The sequence below is a fragment of the Quercus robur genome, chromosome 11, assembly GCF_932294415.1.
Source record: "Quercus robur chromosome 11, dhQueRobu3.1, whole genome shotgun sequence".
Lineage (NCBI taxonomy): Eukaryota > Viridiplantae > Streptophyta > Magnoliopsida > Fagales > Fagaceae > Quercus > Quercus robur.
Window position 1 is genome coordinate 48,658,861 of NC_065544.1, and position 23,486 is coordinate 48,682,346.

At 32.7% G+C, this 23,486-nt stretch overlaps 1 pseudogene; it reads left to right on the forward strand.

Annotated features, from left to right (window-relative positions):
* LOC126705147 (probable amidase At4g34880) overlaps window positions 1-23,486 on the forward strand; it is a 74,678-nt pseudogene that overhangs the window by 16,683 nt on the left and 34,509 nt on the right.

Below are 23,486 nucleotides of genomic sequence, written 5' to 3' on the forward strand. Positions count from 1 at the left end.
TTTCATTTCATAATTTTCATTTCAGTTGCTTAGTGATTCAGATAAAGAGAGAGAGAGAGAGAGAGTCAGAGATTGAGAGAGAGTCGGAAAGAAAAAGAGAGAGAAATACCTTAAGGGAGGGAGCACAAGCACCAGAGTAGCCAAGCAGGGAGGCCTGAAGGCTGAGGCCGCTGAGGCAATGACAAGCGATCTCTGACGAGCGATGAGTGATGATGATGAGGGGCAAGCGACGAGCGACGACGAGGAGCAAGCAATGATGTGCTTTGGACTAGACCGATCTTTGACGATGAGTGAGCTGCAAGTGACGTGATCGATCTCCGATGACGAGTGAGCTGCGAGCGAGCTGAGGCGTTGCTCTGAATCCTTTGAGGCGTTGCTCTATCTTTAGGTTTGCTTTAGGCCTTTAGTGATTTCTGATTTAGAAGTAATGTTTGATTTAGTGATTTGCTCTATATTGAAGGTTTTTTTTTTTTTTTTTTTTTTTTTTTTTTTTTTTTTTTTTGTTGTTGTTGTTGTTGAGAATCTGTGGGTTTTCTACCTTTGTAATTTGTTGGGCTTGCTGTGGGTTTGGCTCTGTTATATTTTTTTTTCAAGATTTGAGTTCAAAATTTTTTTTTTTTGGGCTTTTTTTTCTCTTGAAAGTAGAACAAGTAATTTTTTTTTTAATTTAAGGGTGTTCCTAATTTTGTGATTGAGGGTGTTCCTAATACAGATCAAATATAAAATTTTTTAATTATTACATATAATTTTTTTTTCTTCAGGTCAGGGTGTTCCTGAGAACAACCTGAGCTACACGTGGTGGCGCCACTGAGAAAGGTAAATGATTGTTTCTCCAAGAAAAAAAAAAAAAAAAGGAAGAAGAAGAAGAAGAAGAAGAAGAAGAAGAAGAAGAAGAAGAAGAAGAAGAAGAAAGGTAAATGATTATTTTAATTAGTCACATGAAAATAAACAATTAACCTTAACCTTATGTTTGGTTGCATGGAAGGAGAGGGAAGAGAAGAGAAAATAGTAAGAAAATGGGAAGGGAAAATTTAAAAATTAAGGTGAAAGTACACTTTTGGTCCCTATATTTTGGCCCAATTCTCATTTTGGTTCATAAATTGATTTTGCGTCCACCTCAATCCCTGAAAATAAAAAACCATTTCCATTTTGGTCCCTGCTGTCAACTCAATAACAAAAAATGTATATGTGGAAAACAGAGTGTTCTGCTTGCTGATGTGACCATTAAAATATTATTAATAAAATTTACCTGGGCATTTAAAAATGCCACGTCAATATTTTAATTAAAAAAAAATTAAAACAGAAAGATTTTAATTCCTCAATTTAAATTTTAATTAAAAAAAATTTTACTTTTTCAGTTTTAAAGACTGAGAAAATCTCTAAAGCTCAAATCTCTAAAGATTGAGAAAATCTCTAAATTTACTTCAGTTATACAGCCAAAAATCTCTAAGATCAAAATCTCTCTCTCTCTTAGATCAAAAAGCTCTCTCTCTCTCTCTCTCTCTCTCTCTCTCTCTCTCTCTCTCTCTCTCTCTCTCAGACCAAAATCTCCCTCTCTCTCTTTCTTCAAAAATCTCGTCTAAAGCTCTCTCTCTCTCTCTCTCTCTCTTGGCTTTTCCTCAAATCAAGATCTCTCTCTTTCAACTTTCTCTTTGGGATCTGGCTTTGATCAGGATTTAGAGAGAGAGATGGGCTGAGAACGTTAGTAGTGGTTGTGAAGTGGTGGTTACTTTGGTGGTGGGTGGGGGTGGATCGTTGGATGGGTTTGTTGTTGGCGTGGGTTGTGGTGGCTTAATAGATTGATTGGTGGCAGTGGTGGTGATTGGTGGTCCTATTTGTTAACGTGGGTTTCAAATTGCAAGATTGGTTGGTTGGTTGGTTGGTCTAATCGGTGATCGTTGGTTGGGTTTGTTGTTGGTTTGGGCTTCGGATTGCAATGTATTTTTTGGGTTTCAATGTTTTGGTTTGTTGGGTTTATGGGTCTTTTTCTTCTTTCTTTGCTCTAGATCTCTCTCTGTTTTATCTTTGCGTTGCTCACTCTCTCTCTCTTTGATCTACCCAGACACTTATGACCAAAGATCCTAAGCTCCGCCTCTCACATTTTGTTCTTCCGAAAATAATGAAAAGAAAAAAAATTAATTACTATTTTTAAGTAGATTGTATTTTATTGTATTTTTTGTTTGTTTTATATTTTTTTCATTTAAAATTAAAATTGAGAAATTAATTTTTTTGATTTTATATTTAATTAATTTATATGGTGATGTGGCATTTTTAAATGTTTTTTAATGACCACGTTAGCTCCATAATTTGTCACGCAGTCAGCAACTAACATGCCAACAATATGCTCCGTTTGCCATGTATGCATTTTCTGTTACTAGGTTGAAGGCATGGACCAAAATGGAAATGATTTTTTATTTTCAAGGACTGAGGTAGGCACAAAATCAATTTAAGGACCAAAATGAGAATAGACCCAAAATGAAGGGACCAAAACCGTATTTTTGCCAAAAATTAATTATAAGGATACTAAATTAATTTCACAAAAAATAAAAAACTTTCCAAGGGTATATAAGAGTAGTGTTATGAATTTGTTATGCACTTCAATCGAAATTGGAGGCAAAGTAAAAAGGTAAAAATGATCTCTCACCTGAATTTCATTCTTAGGATCCATCATTCATGTAAAAAGAAGGCATACCAATCAACTATTTAGGAAGTACTGCATAATTACTCAAAAATAAAGTTTTTATACAATATATATATATGTATATATATATATATAGAGAGAGAGAGAGAGAGAGAGAGAGAGAGAGAGAGAGAGAGGGTAGGAATTTGACAAGCCAAGGGATGTACATACTACAACAAAATGAATTTTTGGTGACGAAAAATTTTGTCACCAAAGGTCCTATTTTCATCGCCTGTGATTTTGGTGACAAAACTAGTTTCGTTGCGTATATAGTGTCGCCAAAAGTAATGTCACCATTTTCATCACCTTTTATTATTATTATTTTAATATCACCATAATCTAAAATTACAAAATATATCACATCACCTTCCTAAACAATGTAATGTTGTATTTTTGTATTGAGATTACATTAATGTAAGATAATAGTAATGTAATACTAGCCTCATCACACGCGGTCCACATACGATGAGGCTCTTTTTTTTTTTTTTTTTTTTTTTTTGGGGGGGGGGGGGTTTAATGTAATTTTTAAATTTGAATTTGTTTATTGTTAGTGAGGTTACACAGGAAGGGATTTTTAAGAAGTTAAAATTTAGGATTTCGAAAAGCAGTAAATTGCTATGCTAATTTTTAGGGAAAAAAATGTATCAAATGTGATGTGTGCTAGGAAAAAATTTTTTTTGGTAGTTAAAAAAAAAATATGTTGTTGAATAACAATTTTAACCCTTTTATTTTTTAGGAATAATGATTATCTTATTAGATTATGGGTATTTTTGACATTTTTGAAGTTATAAATAACTTTCTAAATCCTATTAATATATAGAAATTACGGTGTAATATAACATTACGACGAACCAAATGCCTCCTAACAATACATAACAGCGGTCGGTAATGCTGGTATGTATCATATTTACTTTTAATATTTGATCAGACTTTCGTGCCCCTCATTTTGATGGGTTGTATTGCCGACTATTGCATGTGCGTGTCAACATTATATACAATCACTGATTTGAAACTTTGGTTGCGTTTGGTTTAATGTAAATCGAATTCTAAGTGTAAAATGAATGCAGGGGAAAGTGAATTCCCGTAAGGAAAATAAAATTCGGGTGTTTGGTTGTGCAATGGAAAATAGTCCGGAAAACGATTTTCAGTATTTGGTAACATTATAAAAATGCTATTTTCCTACAAAATTTTCACATTTTCTCAGCATCCAAACAAATTTTATTGCAGAAAATGTCAATATATACACTTAAAGAAACAAAAATTTGCTCAAAACAATTTATTAAACTAAAAAATTTGGTCAAACTGAGAGAGGGAGGAAGAGAGAGTGATCGAAAACTGAGGGAAAGAGAGAGATCGGTCATGGATCATGGGCGACGAGATCGGTCATGGGCGATGAGATTGAGACGATGAGATTGGCGGCGCCGATGAGCTTTGGGTTGAGAACGACGGTGCCGATGAGGTTTGGGTCGAGAACGAGATTGGTTTTAGGTGGATTGGTCTTGGGTGGTGAGGATCTAGATGGCGACGCCGGTGCTGGGGTGCGATCTCGGTGGTGGTGCGATCTCAGCGGTGCGATCTCGCCGGCGCGTCTGGGGTTAGGGCTCTCTCTCTCTCTCTCTCTCTCTCTCTCTCTCTCTCTCTCTCTCTCTCTCTCTCTCTCTATGTGGGCGTTTATGTGCCCAGAAATGATTTGAAGGTAAAACAGAAGCTGCATTCATTTTCCAGGCTAAAGGCCTTATTTTATGATCAAAGTAAATGATTTTCCGGAAAACTCTATTTTTCATGTGCAACCAAACACATGGAAAGGTGTAAAAGGATTTCCTGAAATTGTTTGAAGCCAAAACACAGGCAACCTTTGAATTGGAGTACGTACCTTTTTATTTTTTTTATGTTAAAGATAGAAGTTGAAAATATACTTCAAGACCAAGTCTTCAATGCACCTTTTTTGAGAATCAAATTGTACGTACTTAATATCATGCTCTCTCTTTAATGATAGGAACTTATACTTGCTTTTCTTGTTTCTGTTTTGAAAGGTCCCGGTATGTTTAAATGCAATATTTATTGGATGGGTGATATTAATTTAATCTGTCTACCTAGATATTAGAATTTTCAGGTGTTGAAAAGAAATGGTGTCAATTAATAATATATAAGTTTGTGAATATTAATTTAAATATTTAGCATTAACTTTTTTTTTTTTTAAATACTAAGTATTTTTAACACACATATGGCTAGAGGGGAGAAAGCCTTAAAGAAATTAAGAAAACAAGAACAAATATGTTATGTCCTTAAGATTGAGATAATAGATGGAAAGTATTTTATGGTTTACCTTTTGACTGAAACTTCTTGAAAGGATCAAACTACTCTCTGAGTTCATTTCCAACGATTTGTTAAGCTTCATGTACTCTCTGAAATTTATAGTTACTATAAATTTCACACCAAAAAAAAAAAACCCACGTCCAAAATGCAGTTACCTATTGTGCGGGGTGTGAGTGTGCAAGAGAGAGAAATGGACTGTCTAGACAAGGACACCACCTTAAAGCTTCCGAGAGGCTTCCATGGCCAATTGGTGAGAATTCCTGGATTAGACAAGGACACCACGTTATTTATTTATTTATTTTTTTCGAACACAAGCTAAGCTCAAGTTCAACACTAAACAAGATTTTATGTTCAAGCTTGACTTATTTTCTTGTCGAGCAAGCTCGAGCTTATTCATGATCTACTTGATTTACATATTATTTTCCTATATATTGTGAAACCATAACTAAAATATTTCAACTTTTCACAATTCTATGAATTTTTACTACAAATAAATTGTTTATATCATCAATAAAGCTACAAATAATAATTTAATATCATATGAACCTATTGACAAACTTATATAATCTAATTTCAAGCCTATATAAATATATTTTTAGACAAATATACATATAGAAATATAATATTATATATATAGTAGCCCACATATTCATAAGCTGGTTCACAAATACATTATTATGTTTGAGAATATCTCGTTTAATAATTGAGCCTAAATTTAAGACTTGAACTTGACTTATTTTTTAAACAGACAAACATAAACAAGTTTTTCCCAAATGGAGCTCGAGTTGTTCATAAAACAATTTACATGTATTAAATCACAAAATTCATTAAATTATTCAAATAAGTTACATGATTTATTAAATAAGTCATGTAACTAAAGTACACTTGAATACTATAATTAATTACGTCCAAGTAGTGGGTGGGTGGAAACTTTGTTCTATTACTCACTGTTTTGTCCTCGTTATTTTCCAATTTTTGTTCTAGATAATACTTATCATTATGAAGTGTTAGAAGTACTAGGTTTATATATGTAGGCGTGTAAGAGGTCCAATTATATCTAGAGTCCATGCAAACCTAACAATAGATTTTAATTTCTATACAAATCCTGCTTAGGATTCATTGTAACTGCATAATTAGGATTATAATGAAGATGTAGCCATCAAAAGTAATTTCTTTATATAAGTATGATTTGAGTTTGAGGTATTCTAAGGCGGTGATATAACATTCAAGACATCTTCTTCACAGAAAATTACAAATTTCAGCCCTATTTGGTTATTTAAGCTGCTCTTCAATTTTTTTTTTTTTACTAATGAAGTTATCCATAAATCTTCTACCCCTCCGTCTCACTTTTTTTGTCTTGTTTGAAAAGTTAAACTTTTTAAGGAAACATCATTTATTGTTTTGTCTACCTTTTAAAAATGTATAAGTTTCTAAAACTACCCTTAAAAAAATTTATCAAAAAATTGAATTAGTAAATTAATAGGGGTATAATAGGAACATTAGTAAATTAATGACTTTTATTTTTAAAAAGAGGACAATATTTTGGGACATCTCAAAATGGAATAGAAGACAAAAAAAGTGAGACGGAAGGAATAGTATTTAATTATTTTCTCGGATATATGCAGCTCCCTTTCTCACACACACCATGTTATTTACAATTAGAAATCTATTAGATATAACTCCAAAAAGCTAGCAAAAAGTTTCAAACTTACGATTTCATAAATATTAAAAAATCATAAAATCTACTTAGCCAACTCGATCCTGCGAGTATTAAGATTTAAGACATGGACTTTATTTATTTTTCTTTCTTGGAGAATGATTGTGAGAATTAACAAGACGAGGGCTTGTCGGTTGGGCATTTATTTTGGGTACGTACCTGCCGTCAATGCAGATAGTTATCACATTTACTTTTAATATTTGACTAGACTTTGTGCTCCTCATTTTGATGGGTTGTATTGCCAACTATTGCGTGTGCGTGGCATTATATTCTATCACTAGTTTGAAACTTTGAATTGGAGTGCTCAACTACCTTTTCGTTTTTAGGTTAAAGATAGAAGTTGAATATACACTTAAAGTCTTCAATGCAATTTTTTTAAAAATCAAATTGTACATACCTATTATGATAGAAACTTATGCTTGCTTTTTTCGTTTCTGTTTTGAAAGGAAAGTACATTAAATGCAATATTTATTTATCCCTTCTCAAAAAAAAAAAAAAAATGCAATATTTATTGGACGGGTAATAAAATATTTTGGTAAGTCCTCTATATAGGTAGGGATGTGCATTAAACTCACCTAGCCCACAAACCGACACAACCCAACCTTATCCTACCTTTTGATTTGGTTTCATAGGTTAGTGGGTTGGGTTGGGTTGAGTTGAAATTTTATTTTTAGTCTCGAGTAAGGTCAAGTTTAGGTTGATAGCATTTTCAACCCATTTGATCCAACTTGACCCACCATATAGATAAGTTTATTTTTATTATCCTTATTCTAATTTTTTAGTTCGATTGATTTTGGTATTTTGAGAATTAGTTTTAATGAATTTGAAACTCTAAAATATAACTTAAGCATATTATATGAATTGTAATAATTTATTGAAAAGATTTTTTAAATAATTGACAAAACCCCAATTTTTTATGAGGCATAAAACATATATGCTCAACCCATTGACCCAACTCAACCCAATTCGACCCATGTGGGTTGGGTTGAGAATTTTTCAACCTAACAAGGTTGGGTAGGGTTGAAAAACCTCTCCAACTCGACCTATGCACGCCCCTAGTTCTAAGGGTTCTACTCAACATATTTACATTTGGTGTATCATGCAAATACTAATTGTTGATCTAAAAATTAACATAGTAAATTTTTTTTCTAACATTTTATCTTTTTATTACCTTTTTAACATTTTATTATTATTATTTTTACCATTTTAAATCTTATATCTCACAACTCAGAGATAATTGCATGGTGCCATAGCCCATCCAAATCCCTAACCAACTCATCAATTTTAAAAAACAATTAATCGTAGGTTGGGTTTAGGTTGATAAATATGGGATGACCTGATCTAACATACATAATATTTTAAAAATACATATTTTATTAGTTGCTTTTACCCTTTAGCCCTTTAATGCCCTACCAAACCCAATTTGTAGATACCCTATTTCATTTTGACCTACATCCAAGCCTTTCATTCCCAATGATGAGAAATCAAATCAAATCATTACCAAAATGATCAGTGTTGTGTATGGAGCCCAATAACTTAATATAGCCCAAAATGTGATTCAAGAAACCAAGTCTAAGTCCAAAATCCATTCTCAAGCCCAATGCCCATTTTTAAGCCCAACTTCCAAAAGGCTTACAAAGAGTGCATTTGCATATGCACCCAATCTACCTATTGTAACCTACCATGACCAACTTCTCTCTCTCTCATTGCATTTTTAGCCTTGTTACTAGAAAAAAAAAACAAAAAGGTCTATGCTCTTTCTACCATTCAACTCACTTGGGTCCAATCAAGAGTCATATAATTCAATTAGTTGGCATCTTCTAGTATTTTTAAGTGAGACATTTAGGGTTCAAATCATAGTTGTTCTAACGATATATTGAATTTTATTTGTTTTTGGGCCCACAATATTATAACCACAGAAGGGAGCACGTGTAATTTCAATGAACATTTTAGTGCATCTAGACTTTTTAGATAATTTTGTCCCTTCAACCAAGGCATGATGCTTGTAAGATTCAAATATATCACTAAGAGAAAATATTCTATATTTGTGTAATGCATTTATGTATAAATACATGTAAAACTTTCTTCTTTTTCTTCTTTATTTTATTTTATTTTTTATTTTATGAGAAGCACAATTGGTTAGTTACGTACTTGGGAGTCGTGCATCAAAAGGGGAACTGTCACTATAGAACAAGTCCAATTGGGTATTGGGGTAAGGGTTTAACTGTAGGTTGGTAAGGATGATTCCGACAATAACGGACGGAATCTTGAATGCCTTCACTGCCACTATTAATCCTACTGATGGGATTGTTGAAGATATGGCTGAAGAAGAGCAATTGGTGGAATCCAAGTTTGAGAAGATGGATGATCAAGATGACATCTATATAGCCTATGAGAAACTGTACAAGCTTTCTAAGAAACATGAGAAACTGTATAGGTTAACCACCAAGAAGCTCAGTGATGTGGAACTTGACCGTGAGGAGCTTTCCATAAAGTTTGATGAGGCTAATCAGACTATTGGAGTACTGAGGTTCGATAACAATTTCTTGGCCGAGAAGACCAAGTAGCTTGAAGTAGAGCTGTTTCAAGTCAGAGCTCAATTGGAGAGGACTTCAAGTGTAAAGCTTGATGAAATGCTCAATCTTCAAAAATCTGCTTCTGACCGAACAGGTTTAGGGTATGGTCTCTCTTCCTCTAATATTGCTTTTATTAGTACTGCTGTTTTTGTTCCTTCTGCTAATAATGTTAAAATTGAGAACAATGAGATTAAAACTGAATTAGCTAGTGAGAACTTAGACAAGGGTAAATCTATCTTAGGAGCACCCCCTAAGCTTAAGAAGAAAGATGTAAAAAACGCTAGGGCTAAAAAGGCTAACTCTTAAAAGCCTAACTCTTAAAAGCCTAAACAGAAAAAGCAGCATCTCTGTCATTATTGTTGAGTTGCCAGTCATACTCGACCAAATTGCTATAAATGGCTAGCCACTCAACAGAGCAACGACATGATAGCATCTGGGAGTTAGAATCAACTTCAATCCTCTTTTGCTCCTATTGGAGATATTCTCAAAGCCCTCATGTTCCTTTCAAACTTGAACGATTTTAACTCTTCCCCCTCACTGCCGGTTCAAGGGCATGCTAGATGAAAAGGTTCTTCCAAGGTGTGGAAGGAAAAGAGCTCCAAGTGATTTTATCACTTTTCTCTCTCTCTCTCTTCTTGTTTTTGTGTGTGCATTACTTGTGTGTTTTGCTTCTCAAGTTTTGAGTCAGTCTAGTTTTTATGCTTTGCTTTGTTTGACATGTTTTTGTTTGGTTATTTTTCAGTTTTGTTTTATTTTGTTTTTTCATATAAAAATAAAAAAAATTGAAAAATCAGAAAAATACAAAAACAGTGTGTTTTGTGTACATTGGTACTTGTGTACCTTGGATGGCCATTAAAACAAAGTTTTTTAAACTTTGTATCTCTTGTAACTTAGATGAGAATCTCTATGTACAACTAAGTAAGTGAGCTTTGTGACTCTTGTTTGTGATGAGTAAGATTAAATTATCTCTTGTACTTAACACTCGTATCACTCTTTTTGACGGGAAGGACTAAAAAATCCTAAGAGAAAGGCATAAATAACCATCTCACCATTGTTGCCCGCCAATCATAATATGACACCTGTATGCTTTGGCATAGCAAAATTGGAATGTCAATTGCTTACCATCATTGGGTATTTTCTTTTCTCTCTCTTATATGCCCATGCATGATTTGCTTAAAAAAAAATATGCAAAGAAAAATAAAAAGATAAAAAATAAAAAATGCTTTAAATATGATTGCAAGTGTGTATTCTAGGAGATGTGAGAGTTATAGGATGTACCTCAAAGGTGATAATCCCCATCAAGTAGTTATGATTGTGTGTGAGTTAAAGTGATTTTCTCATATCTCAAATCATCATAACATGTTTACACTTATACAATCTTGCAATGTTTTTCACACACAACACACAATATTCTTTGCTACTCTTGATATATGTGTAGGTACAATGTGATTTGACCATCACAAGTTTTTACATGTGTTAATGTATGCTCACTAAACTGTCTTGACTTGTTTTTGAAAAATAAAATTGGTTAGACTTGTTTAGTGTGTGTGTGTGTGTTTGAAGATCCATGTGCTTAAAATTTTTATTGAGAGATGATTTTGAGAGCTTAATATGTTGATTGGATCATTGGTTGAATTGCATGTTGGATTGCATTCATGTTTATGTTTTTCACTTCTCGAAAAACTACTTTTAAAAGCTAGCTCAACACCTCCTCGATATCTTGCTATCTATCGAGCTTCTTCAGCTTTTTCTTATCGCAATCTTGATAGCTTCTCAACACCTAGTGGATCGATCAAGTTTCTGTTCTTGTATCTCATGATTTGTTCTTCGACACCTCCTCGATACCTGTATCTGTCGAAGACCAATTTCTCGACACCTACCTCGACAGATGTCTCGACACCTTCATTTGTTGAGATTTACTGAGGCACTATTTATTCTCCTCATGCGATCCGCAGCTCATTTCTTTCGATCTCTCTCTCGATAGCTCTCTCTTTTCTCTCCCAAACAATCTCATCTCACTCCAATCTTGATCCTCAAGGTTTCTTCAAGCTTTTTCAAGATTTTCTTCACTTGGTAAGCTTCTTATCTCTCATTCTTCATGCATTTCATATTTTGAAACCTAGGTTTTGGGGTTTTTGAAAAATTTTGGGGTTTTTTCAAAATTGATGAGTTATTGTTAAAATTTTGGGATGGGTTTTCACTTAATTGAGTTTAAAATCTCATACATTGCATCACATTAGCATTATAATAGTATTGTCATGCATTTAGATGTGTGCAAACTGTTTGTGTGCTGATAGATTTGGATTAGACTGAGCCCATGATGCAATTTCTTTTGCATGTCACATGTTCATGCATTTCCCATGCATACGTACTCTCTTTTCAATATACTTGTTATATTTGAATTGCTTGGGACTTTTCTGATTGTCTTTCTTTCTCTCCCTCTCTTTTTGTTTACGTTAGTTGTGTCTATGACACCTAAGCGTAAATCTACTTTGGCTCGAAACCCTCTTCGTTCCGGAGCTTCTTCATCTTCTGATTATGCTCCTCTCTCTCTTCGGTTCCGTGATGATGATGCCCACAAGGCATTCTCGGAGAACTTTTCTAGATAAGGTGTTCATTCGGAATGCCAAGTCACTCTGGCGGATTTCGCCGACACTGACCTTCCCACTGTCATTTACAGTCGGGAATGGGAGTCACTGTGTGACATCCCGGTCACTTGTCCTCTCGTGCTTATCCAGGAGTTTTACTCCAACATGCACGGGATTGATTTTTCAGTACCTCTTTTCTTCACTCGCGTTCGAGGTACACGCATTCCTGTCACATCGCAGCTTGTTGCGGATGTGCTTCAGGTTCCTAGGATAGAGTTTCCTGACTATCCTAGTTGTGAGCGTTTGTGGTCCGTTTCCAAGGATAAGCTCATAGGTGCTTTCTGCGAGCGCCCTTCTAATTGGGGTGATTGTCAGTTTACACCATGTAGGCCTTTTGCTAAAGGTCCTAGATTCATTAACATGGTGATGACTTTTGTACTCCATCCACTCTTTCACTACAACTCCATCACAGAGCCTCGTGCTCGGTTCTTGTTGTCTCTTCTTGAGCATCTTACTATAGACTTCCCTTCTCATTTCATTCTTTCTATTATAGATGTTCATCTAGATTCGGCGTCCTGTGATAAGCTCATCGTTCCTTCCGCTATCACGAGGATCTTACGCCATTTTTCTGTTCCTTTTCCCTCTTCCGACCATTTTTCTGTCATGTGTGCCATAGACTACGCTACTATTAAATGTAGTGAGGCATAGTTTCGGTCAAGGCAGTCGGATTCAGTAGCTCCTCCCTCCCGTTCAGCTCCATCTCGTTCTGCTCCGTCCACATCTGCTCCCTCCTTTTCTACGAGCGATGTGTCACTAGGAGACATAGTTGTCAAAACGTGAATCATATTGTGAATCGATTTTTAATTTTTCCGTATCGTATATCGTATCGTATCGTGTATCGTAAGCTACACGAACACTTACTAAAATTTATAAAAATTATAAATATACATATATAAAAGGTATATTCATTATAAATTTTGAATATATTTAATTAATGACTAATTTATTTATCACTTATGTAATAATATTTAACAAACTAACTAAATAAATCAAACTAGCATGTGTTTATAGCATACACATTCACATTCAAAAGTGATAATATATTACAAATGACCTAAAATTAATAATTTATTTTCATTATATTCATCAAATTGCCTAATCAACCCCATCTAAGTCAATGCTATCTTCATGTTTATAATTTTGTAAACTTATTTCTTCATTAAAATTTTCTTCATCATCATTCGTCATTAACATTTACTATCTCTTCTTGTTCTTTTTATTTTAATAATTTTTTTTTTTGGCATTTTAGTTTCTTGGAGTTATAACAATAATGACCAAAATAAAAATGTATATTGTCAATTAATATTTTATTCATAGTATATAAAATAAATTTGTAAATATTAAAGTGAAGGGTAAGTGTGAACTATGTAGTCCAATTGTAGGAGAGAGAGGAAATAAAATTTATGAATATGTTATTTTAGTAGGCTAAATTAAGTAAACTAATAATTTTGTGTTAAAAACAAGTTTAACAACTTGTTAGATTCAATAAAAATACAAATTTTAACAAAAAATCTCATTTTAAAGCATTTGTCTATGTATCATACGATACGTACAATTTTATGATACGATACAATACGATTCATACAATACGCACACTGTATCATACGATTCATGAGTACTTACGATACGCCAATACGATACGGAACTTTTTACACACGATACGATATGTATCGCGTATCGTATGATACTGACAACTATGCTAGGAGATATCATGGCGCAACTTTAGTGCATGGATGCTCGTCTAGATGAATGTCCGTGTTTGCTGTATTGCACGACGGCAGGCAACCATGGGCGGATTTGCTCCCAAGGCTACTCTTTCACCATCTTCTTTTGATTCTGATTCTGATGATGATGATGGTGATGATAATGATGCTTTTGAGGATGATGATGATGGAGATGCTAGCTCTACCAATGAGATGTCTACTTGACACTCTTACCATTTGTCACTCGTGATAAAAAGGGGGAGTAGTTTTGGATGTGAGAGTAGTCATTCTTAGAGGGAGAGTTAGTATAAGAACATTTTGTTAGGGGGAGTGTTGATATGAGGGATATAGTGAGGATATTATGTATCTTTTTTTTTTTTTTTTTATATAGATACATTGTTCTTGTTCATTAGATCTTGTGACCATTTTTACACATACATTGTATTTATTCTCTTTATATGTGGATGCATGTTTCTTTCACCTACTCTTACATGTGTTGTTTCCTTTCTCTCTTTATACACATGTTTCTTATACTTGTATGCAATATATTATTTCTGTTTCACACAAAGATGCTTTGATGAGTTTTGTTTAAAGTGTTTCAGAAATACAAGTTGTCAAAATCTACTTGCCATAAACTCTCTTCTTGCAAAGTTTTTCAAGAGTTTGTGTTAGGATAGATTTTATTGTATTCAACAAGTGAATATGAGTTGAGTGATTTATGACTTCTCTCATATGCTCATTTGTTTGTTGTGGTTTTGTTGCGGATTGCCAAAGGGGAAGATTGTTAGGACATATGTGTTTCACATGTTAAGAACATATGTCATGATTTCATGTAATTGGCTTATCCTTTGACAAAACGTACTTTACTTGTATTTGGGTAGATTTAGGATGTGTTTAAATACTTTAAGAAACTATGTTTCAAGATCAAGTGTTGAACCCTTTAGGTCTGTCCAAGAAAACAAGTTGAAAGTGCAGAATTACTAAAACTCGACAGCTAGCATATGTCGAGGTTTAAGGAAGCTGTTCAGCTCGTGTGCTCGATACCTGCTCGACAACTACTCGACACCTCCTATCTGTCGAGGTTTAAGAATTTCAAAATTCTGATATGATTTTCTTGGGATCCATGAATGTGTATTTGAGCTTTCTTTTCTCCTAACCCTAGACATATAAAATGATTGTTTTAAGGGCCGTCAAACAGTTCACAAGTTGGACAAGCATTGAGCAAACTCTGTTCAAGCAAATTGTGACTGGAGACGAAGTTCTTGCCCTAGTTCATCTCTTTCTCTTGAAGAAGTTGCTGTGTATGTGTCCCGTAGGGTTTTGTGACCAAGCATCTTCTTGATCTTTATCGTGTGGATGAACTGAAAAACTTTGCAGCCAACAACCTTCTTAGTTGGTGATTGAAGTCGCGTACTGGGATCCGCACAATTGGTTAGTCACGTACTTGAAAGTCGTGCATTGAAAGGGGAACTGTCACTACAGAAAAAGTCCAATTAGGTATTGGGGTAAGGGTTCAACTGTAGGTTGGTAAGGTACTTGGAATTCCTTTACTTGTAACCGCTTGTTGTGATAATAGTGGAGTTTCGGGAGTGGCGACCTGAAAATCACCCGGTGGGGTTTTTGCCGTTAGGTTTTTCCCATTCGTAAACAAATCACCGTATTATTTATTTTCCGCTGCATAATTAGTTTATTGGTGATTTGTTTGTGCTACCACGCGTTTGCATATTAATTAACTTAATTAATTCACTTCGCTAAATTAATTGGTTAATTTATCACAATGGGTCAATTCATTTTTGGCCTATCATATGTTTCTTTCACCTACCCTTATATGTGTTGTTTCTTTTCTCTCTTTATACACATGCTTCTTATACGTGTATGAAATCTATTATTTATGTTTCACACAAAGATGCCTTGATGAGTTTTGTTTAAAGTGTTTCAGAAATACAGGTTGTCAAAGTCTACTTGTCATAAACTCTTTTCTTGCAAAGTTTTCAAGAGTTTGTGTTGGGATAGATTTTATTGCATTCAACAAGTGAATATGAGTTGTGTGATTTATGATTTCTCTCATATGTTCATTTGCTTGTTATGGTTTTATCATGGATTGCCAAATGGGGAGATTGTTAAGACATTTGTGGTTCACTTGTTAAGAACATATATCACTATTTTATGTAATTGGCTTATCCTTTGACAAAACACATTTTACTTATATTTGGGTAGATTTAGGATGTGTTTAATATTTCAAGAAACTATGTTTCAAGATCAAGTGTTGAAGACATGCAAGTCTGTCCAATATTCAAGCTGAAGAAGTGCTGTTCATTAAAGCTTAACAGCTAGCTATCCATCGAGCTTAAGAAGCTGTTCCAGCCCCCGTGGCTCGACAATTGCTCGACAGCATCTCGACAGACAGGTATCTATTGAGCTTTATGAAAAGCAGAATTCCAGTTCTGTTTTGACTCTAATTCGTGATTATGTGTTTGGGCCTTCTTTTCTTCTAACCCTAGACATATAAAAGGATTATTTTAAGGGCCGTCAAAGTGTACATAAGTTGCACAAGTGTTAAGCAAAATTTATTCAATTAATTTGTAACTGGAGACAAAGTTTTGCCCTAGTTCATCATTCTTGTGAAGAAGTTGCTGTGTACGTGCACCGTAGGGTTTTGTGACCAAGCATCTTCTTAATCTTCATTGTTGGGATGAACCGAAGAACTTTGCAGCCAACAACCTTCTCTAGTTGGTGATTGAAGTCATGTACTGGGATCCGCGCATTGGTTAGTCTCATACTTGGGAGCCGTGTATCAAAAAGGGAAATTGTTACTACAGAATAAGTCCAATTGGGTATTGGGGTAAGGGTTCAACTGTACGTTGGTATAAGGTACTGGGATTCCTTTACTTGTAATCGCTTGTTGTGATAATAGTGGAATTTCGGGAGTGGTGACCTGAAAATCACTCGGTGAGGTTTTTGCCGTTAGGTTTTCCCCATTCGTAAACAAATCACTGTATTATTTATTTTCTGATGCATAATTAGTTTATTAGTGATTTATTTGTGCTACCACGCGTTTGCATGATTAATTCACTTAATTAATTCACTTGGCAAAATTAATTGGTTAATTTATCACAAGGGATCAATTCGTTTTTGGCCTATCACATTAAATCAAATGAGCATTTGCTTTCCGATTTATAAAAGTGAGCTCAAATACCAGGAATATAACTAAAGCTTATTTTGGTGGTGAGAAACCAAGCATAACTACTTGGACTGCACTATAATAAGCACCGCTCTTAATATGACCTCGAAGCCTCGTTTAATTTGCATAAATTAACTGCAATTGCAAGGTGATTATTTTGCATCGAAGAAGCACTTGGGTTGTCCTTTTGGGAATGTTGTCTAGCATAATGGCAGCTCCGAGGTTTCCCCCGTTCACCATCCTTTTTTTTTTTTTTTTTTTTTTTAATTATTATTATTATTATTATTATTATTTTTAATTTTTATGAAAACCTTTATTTTCAGTTGAGGATTCCTCATGACATGATTTGAGCATGATTTAATCTGCTTTCCAATTTTATTTTATTTTACAAATGAGGCTAGCTTTTATTCGAGCATCTGACTATTCTCTTTGGTATATGTAATTATTCTTGTCTCACACATATTACAATTAAAAATCTATCGAAAGTAACCCCAAAATACTAACAAGAAATTTCAAATTTAGAATTTTTTTTAATATAATGAGATCTTAAAAATTACTTTAGCCAACTCTAATAGTAACAAAATTTAAGAGAAGAACTTTATTTATTTTTCTCTTTTGGAGAATATTTGTGAGAATTAACTCTTTTAAAGAATCTTTGTGAGAATTTTTTTTTTTTTTTTTTTGATAAACTTCAATATTATTGAAACGATTAACAAAAAAAAAAAATTATTGAAACCAAAAAAAATTAGCAACATTCACCCTCACACGCGGCTTGTAAGACCATGGGTAGACTTTGATGATAAAAACAAAAAAGGAACCTTTGACAGAATTAAACAAAAAAGGAACCTTTGACAGAATTAATAAGACAAGCACTAGTCGGTTTTTTTTTTTTTTTTAATAGAGAAAAGACAAGGACCAGTTGTACTGATATATAACCCATTTATTTTGGGTACATCAGCAATAGTAATAATACAGATATCTATCACATTAAAAAGGTGGTATATAGGGTTTTCGGTATATGCATCTTTCCTCTTATATGAGGATGGATCTTACAATTGTGGGATCCACCCTCATGTGAAAGGGAAGATACATGCATCAAAAATACCATATATTTTCTAAACATTGAGGCAGAAAACACAGTAATAGTCCGTAACAGCCGTCGATAATGCAGATATATATATATATATATATATATCACATTTACTTTTAATATTTGATCAAACTTTTGTACTCCTCATTTTGATGGGTTGTATCGCCAACTATTGCATGTGCGTGGCAGCATTATACACGATCATTGGTTTGAAACTTTGAATCGGAGTACGTACCTTTTTAAAATTTATTTCTAGGTTAAAGATAGAAGTTGAATATATACTTTCTTTGAGTATCTGATTTTTTTTTTTTTCTTTGGTGTATGTAATTATTTCTGTCTCACACAAATTATAATTAAAAATCTATAGAAAGTAACCCAAAATATTAGCAAGAAATTTCAAATTTAGAATTTTATTAATATAATGAGAGCTGAAAAATTACTTTAGCCAACTCTAATAGTAACAAAATTTAAGAGAAGAACTTTATTTATTTTTCTCTTTTGGAGAATATTTGTGAGAATTAACTCTTTTAAAGAATCTTTGTGAGATTTTTTTTTTTTTTTTTTTTTTTTTTTTTTTTTTTTTTTTTTTTTTAACTTCAATATTATTGAAACGATTAACAAAAAAAAAAAAAAATAGCAACGGTCACCCTCACACGCGGCCTGTAAGACCATAGGTAGACTTTGATGACAAAAACAAAAGGAGCCTTTGACAGAATTAATAAGACAAGGACTAGTCGGTTTTTATTTTTATTTTTATTTTTTTAAACAGAGAAAAGACAAGGACTAGTTGTACTGATATATAACCCATTTATTTTGGGTACGTCGGCAATAGTAATAATACAGATATCTATCGCATTGAGAGGTGATATATGATATTTTCGGTGCATGTATCGTTTCTTTCTCCCACAAGAGTAGACCCCATAAATATGGGGTCCATTCTCATATAAGAGGGAAGATACATACATTAAAATCATCGTCATGTATTTTCTTCATATCGAGGCAAAGAACAGAGTAATAGTACGTAACAGCTGCCGGTAATGCAGATATATATCACGTTTACTTTTAATATTTGATCAGACTTTCGTACTCCTCATTTTGATGGGTTCTATTGCCGACTATTGAATGTGCGTGGCAACATTATATACGATCACTAGTTTGAAACTTTGAAATTATATACGATCACTAGTTTGAAACTTTGAATCGGAGTATGAACCTTTTTTAAATTTTTTTCTAGGTTAAAGATAGAAGTTGAATATATACTTCAAGTCTTCATTGCACCTTTTTTGAGAATCAAATTGTACGTACTTAATATTATACTTTTTCTACCATGCACCCTCTAAACGTAATGGTTAGTATTTTACAAATATAAATAATAGTAAGGTGTGAGGGGATAAAGGTTGAAGTTCAAATCTTTAGGAGGGAGTTTCATACACATATATACTTATATTAGACTGGAATAGAATTTATATTTTATATATAAAAAAAAAAATTATACTTTCTCTTTTATGATAGGAACTTAATGCTTATACTTGCTTTTCTTGTTTCTGTTTTGAAAGGTCCTGGTATATTTAAATGTAATATTTAATGGAAGGGTGATATTATTTTTTGGCAAGTATTATGTATGGGTAGGGGTGTGCATTAATCTCACTAAGTGGACAAACCGACATAATCTAACCCTATCCGACCCTTGATTTGGTTTCGTAGTTTAGTGGGTTAGATTGGGTTGAGTTGAAATTTTATTTTTAGCTTTAGGTTAGGTCGAGTTCAGGTTGATAGTATTTTCAACCTATTTGAATCAACTCGACCCACCATGTAGATAAGTTTATTTTTATTATCCTTATTCTAATTTTTTAGTTTGATTGATCTTGGTATTTTGAAAATTAGTTTTAATGAATTTGAAACCATGGAATATAATTTAAGTGTATTATATGAATTGCAATAATTTATTGAAAATGGTGTTCAAATAGTTGATGAAATACCAATATATATATATATATATATATGCGCACAGCCCACTAACCGAACCCAACCCAATTCAACTCATGTGAGTTGGGTTTAGAATTTTTCAACCTAACAAGATTGAGTTGGGTTGAAAAGACCTTCCAACTCGACCCATGCACACCTTTAACTTTAGGGGTTCTACGCAACATGTTTAGATTCGGTGTATCATGCAGTTACTACTTGTTGATGTAAAAATTAAAATGGTAATTTTTTCTTTAAATTTTTTTCTTTTTATTACCTTTTTAATGTTTTATTATTATTTTTTTTACCATTTTAAATATTATACCTCACAACTGAACAGTGATAATTGCATGGAGCAATAGCTTATCCAAGTCCCTAACCAACTCATCCATTTACCAAAACGGATTTAACCAAATAAATAAATAACTTGTATTTCAAGTTAGTTTTTGCTGAATTAATGGGATTGAGTTGGATTTTGTTTTATTTAAAAAAAAAAAATATATATATATATATATATATATCATCTTAGGTTGGGTTCAGGTTGATAAATATGAGATGACCCAATCCATTATATGAAATATATATTTTAAAAATACATATTGTAATAGTTGCTTTTACCCTTTATCTCTTTAATGACCTACCAAACCCTATTCTTGATTAACTTTGTCCCTAATCAGTGGACACTTTGGACTCATCTCCCCAACCTTAGTCGTCATTAATTAGTCATCAACCGCCGCCTTCCAGGCTTCCTCCTCTCCCTCTGTGTTGAAACAAAATTACTATTCTTTTGATTTTTTTTTCTTTAAATAAATTATAGGCTACACATTAGAAAATGAGGATAGTTTTTGAAAAACAAATCTATGTATCAATCATTTTTTTTTCTAAAAAGTTAAGTGATAAATGTTATTTTATATGCTTTAATATAAACAATGCAATATATGAAAAATATAATAATAATAATAATAATAACTAAATGAAAAAAAAAACTTTTCTTTTTTATGAATGAAAAATTAGAACATGTCCCAAAATTTTGACCATGAAAATAATATCATTGTTTCTTCTAATGAAAAAAGAAACAAAAAATTTATGCATTCTTACACCTAGATTTTACTCATGCTTTAAATGCTCTAAAGTAAATCGGTCATCTAAGGCAAAAAAACATTGAATTTTAAAAGTAAAAAAAAAAGAATGGAAAATATTCAATACTCTAGATATATACATATATATACATATATATATATATATATATTGAGAGAGTTTTTAACCTATAACGTCTACTCTTGATGATAACTCTTTATTATCATACCAAGATACTAATCGATTTTTTGGTGTAGGCGGATATTGAATCTCAGATCTGTTATTCAACCATCAGATTTTACCCTAAAAGTACAGTAAGATATTTCGTCCTCCTCTCACATTGACGATGAGTTCTGTCCTAAATTTCATTCTTGGGACCATCATTCATGTGAAAAGAAGGCATACCAATCAACTATTTAGGAAGTACAACATAATTACTCAAAAATAAAGTTTATATTTATATATATATATATATATATAGAGAGAGAGAGAGAGAGAGAGAGAGAGAGAGAGAGAGAGAGATGGAATTGGACAAGCCAAGAGACGTACATACTAGAGCAAAATGAATTTTTGGTGACAAAGTCCAAGAGACGTACATACTAGAGCAAAATGAATTTTTGGTGACAAACTTTTGTCACCAAATGTCCTTTTTACATCGTGTATACAGTGTCACCAAAAGTAATGTCACCCTTTTTGTCGACTTTTTTTTTTTTTTTAATATCATCATAATCTAAAATTACAAAATATATCACATCATCTTCCTAAACAATGTAATATTGTATTATTCTATTGAATTACATTAATATAAGATTATAATAATGCAATACTAGCCTCATCACGTGCATTTTGCATGTGCGATGAGGTTCTTTTTTTATTTTGGGTTTAATGTAATTTTTAAATTTGAATTTGTTTATTGTTAGTAAGGTTACACAGTAAGGGATTTTTAAGAAGTTAAAATTTAGGATTTTGAAAAGTAGTAAATTACTATACTAATTTTTAAGAAAAAATGTGTCAAACATGATGTGTGCTAGGAAAAAAAAATTTGATAGTTTTTTTTTAATTTTTTTTTTTAATTTTGTTGAATTAGAATTTTAACCCTATTTTTTATTTTTTTAGAAATAAGGATTATCTTATTAGATTATAGGTATTTTTGACATTTTTGAAGTTATAACTAATTTTTAAAATCCTCTTAATATATAGAGATTACGGTATAATGTAACATCACCGCGAACCAAATGCCTTCTAACAATACGTATCAGCCATCGGTAATGCAGATATTTATCATATTTACTTTTAATATTTGATCAGACTTTCGTGCTCCTCATTTTGATGGGTTGTATTGCTGACTATTGCGTATGCGTGGCAACATTATATATGATCATTGGTTTAAAACTTTGAATTGAAGTATGTACCTTTTTTAAAAAATTTATTTTTAGGTTAAAGATAGAAGTTGAATACATACTTCAAGTCTTCATTGCACCTTTTTTGAGAATCAAATTGTACTTACTTAATATTATGCTCTCTCTTTTATGATAGGAACTTATACTTGCTTTTCTTGTTTCTGTTTTGAAAGGTCCCGGTATGTTCAAATGTAATATTTATTGGATGGGTGATATTATTTTTTTGCAAATCGTAGGTTTAGGTAGGGGTGTGCATTAAACTTGACAAACCAACACAATCCAACCTTATCTGACTCCTTGATTTGGTTTCATAGGATAGTGGGTTGGATTGGGTTGAGTTGAAATTTTATTTTTGGCCTTAGGTAATTAAGGTTGAGTTTAGGTTGATAGCATTTTTAACCCATTTGGCCCAACTTGACCCACCATGCATGTAGATATGTTGATTTTTATTATCTTTATTCTAATTTTTTAGTTTGATTGATTTTGGTATTTTGAAAATTAGTTTTAATGAATTTGAAACTATGGAATATAATTTAAGCATATTATATGAATTGTAATAATTTATTGAAAAGGGTGTTCAAATAATTGATGAAACTCCAATTTGTTGCAAGGAATAAAACATATATGCATAGCCCACTAACCGAATCCAACCCAATTCGACTCATGTGGGTTGGCTTGAGAATTTTTCAACCTAAGAAGGTTGGGTTGGGTTGAAAAAATCTTCCAACTCAACCAATGCACACCTCTAATTCTAGGGTAATGCAACATATTTAGATCCGGTGTATCATACAGCTACTTGTTGATGTAAAACTTAACATGGAATTTTTTTTTTTAACATTTTACCTTTTTATTACCTTTTTAGTGTTCTATTTATTTATTTTTACCATTTTTTGTTCATCAAGTTCATTTTGAAAGGTCAGTAGTCATACTAACAAGGAAAGCAGAGATCAAAGTAGTAGAATAATGAAATAAATTACAAGACATGCATGATATTGATATCCCAAACATATTTCTCACACAAACCACATTAAGCAAGAAGTTGCATAATTCTGCCCAATTAATTAAAGGCGAAAAGCACATTTTGGTCCCTACATTTTCACACGATTCCCATTTTGGTCCCTAAATTTTATTTTTAC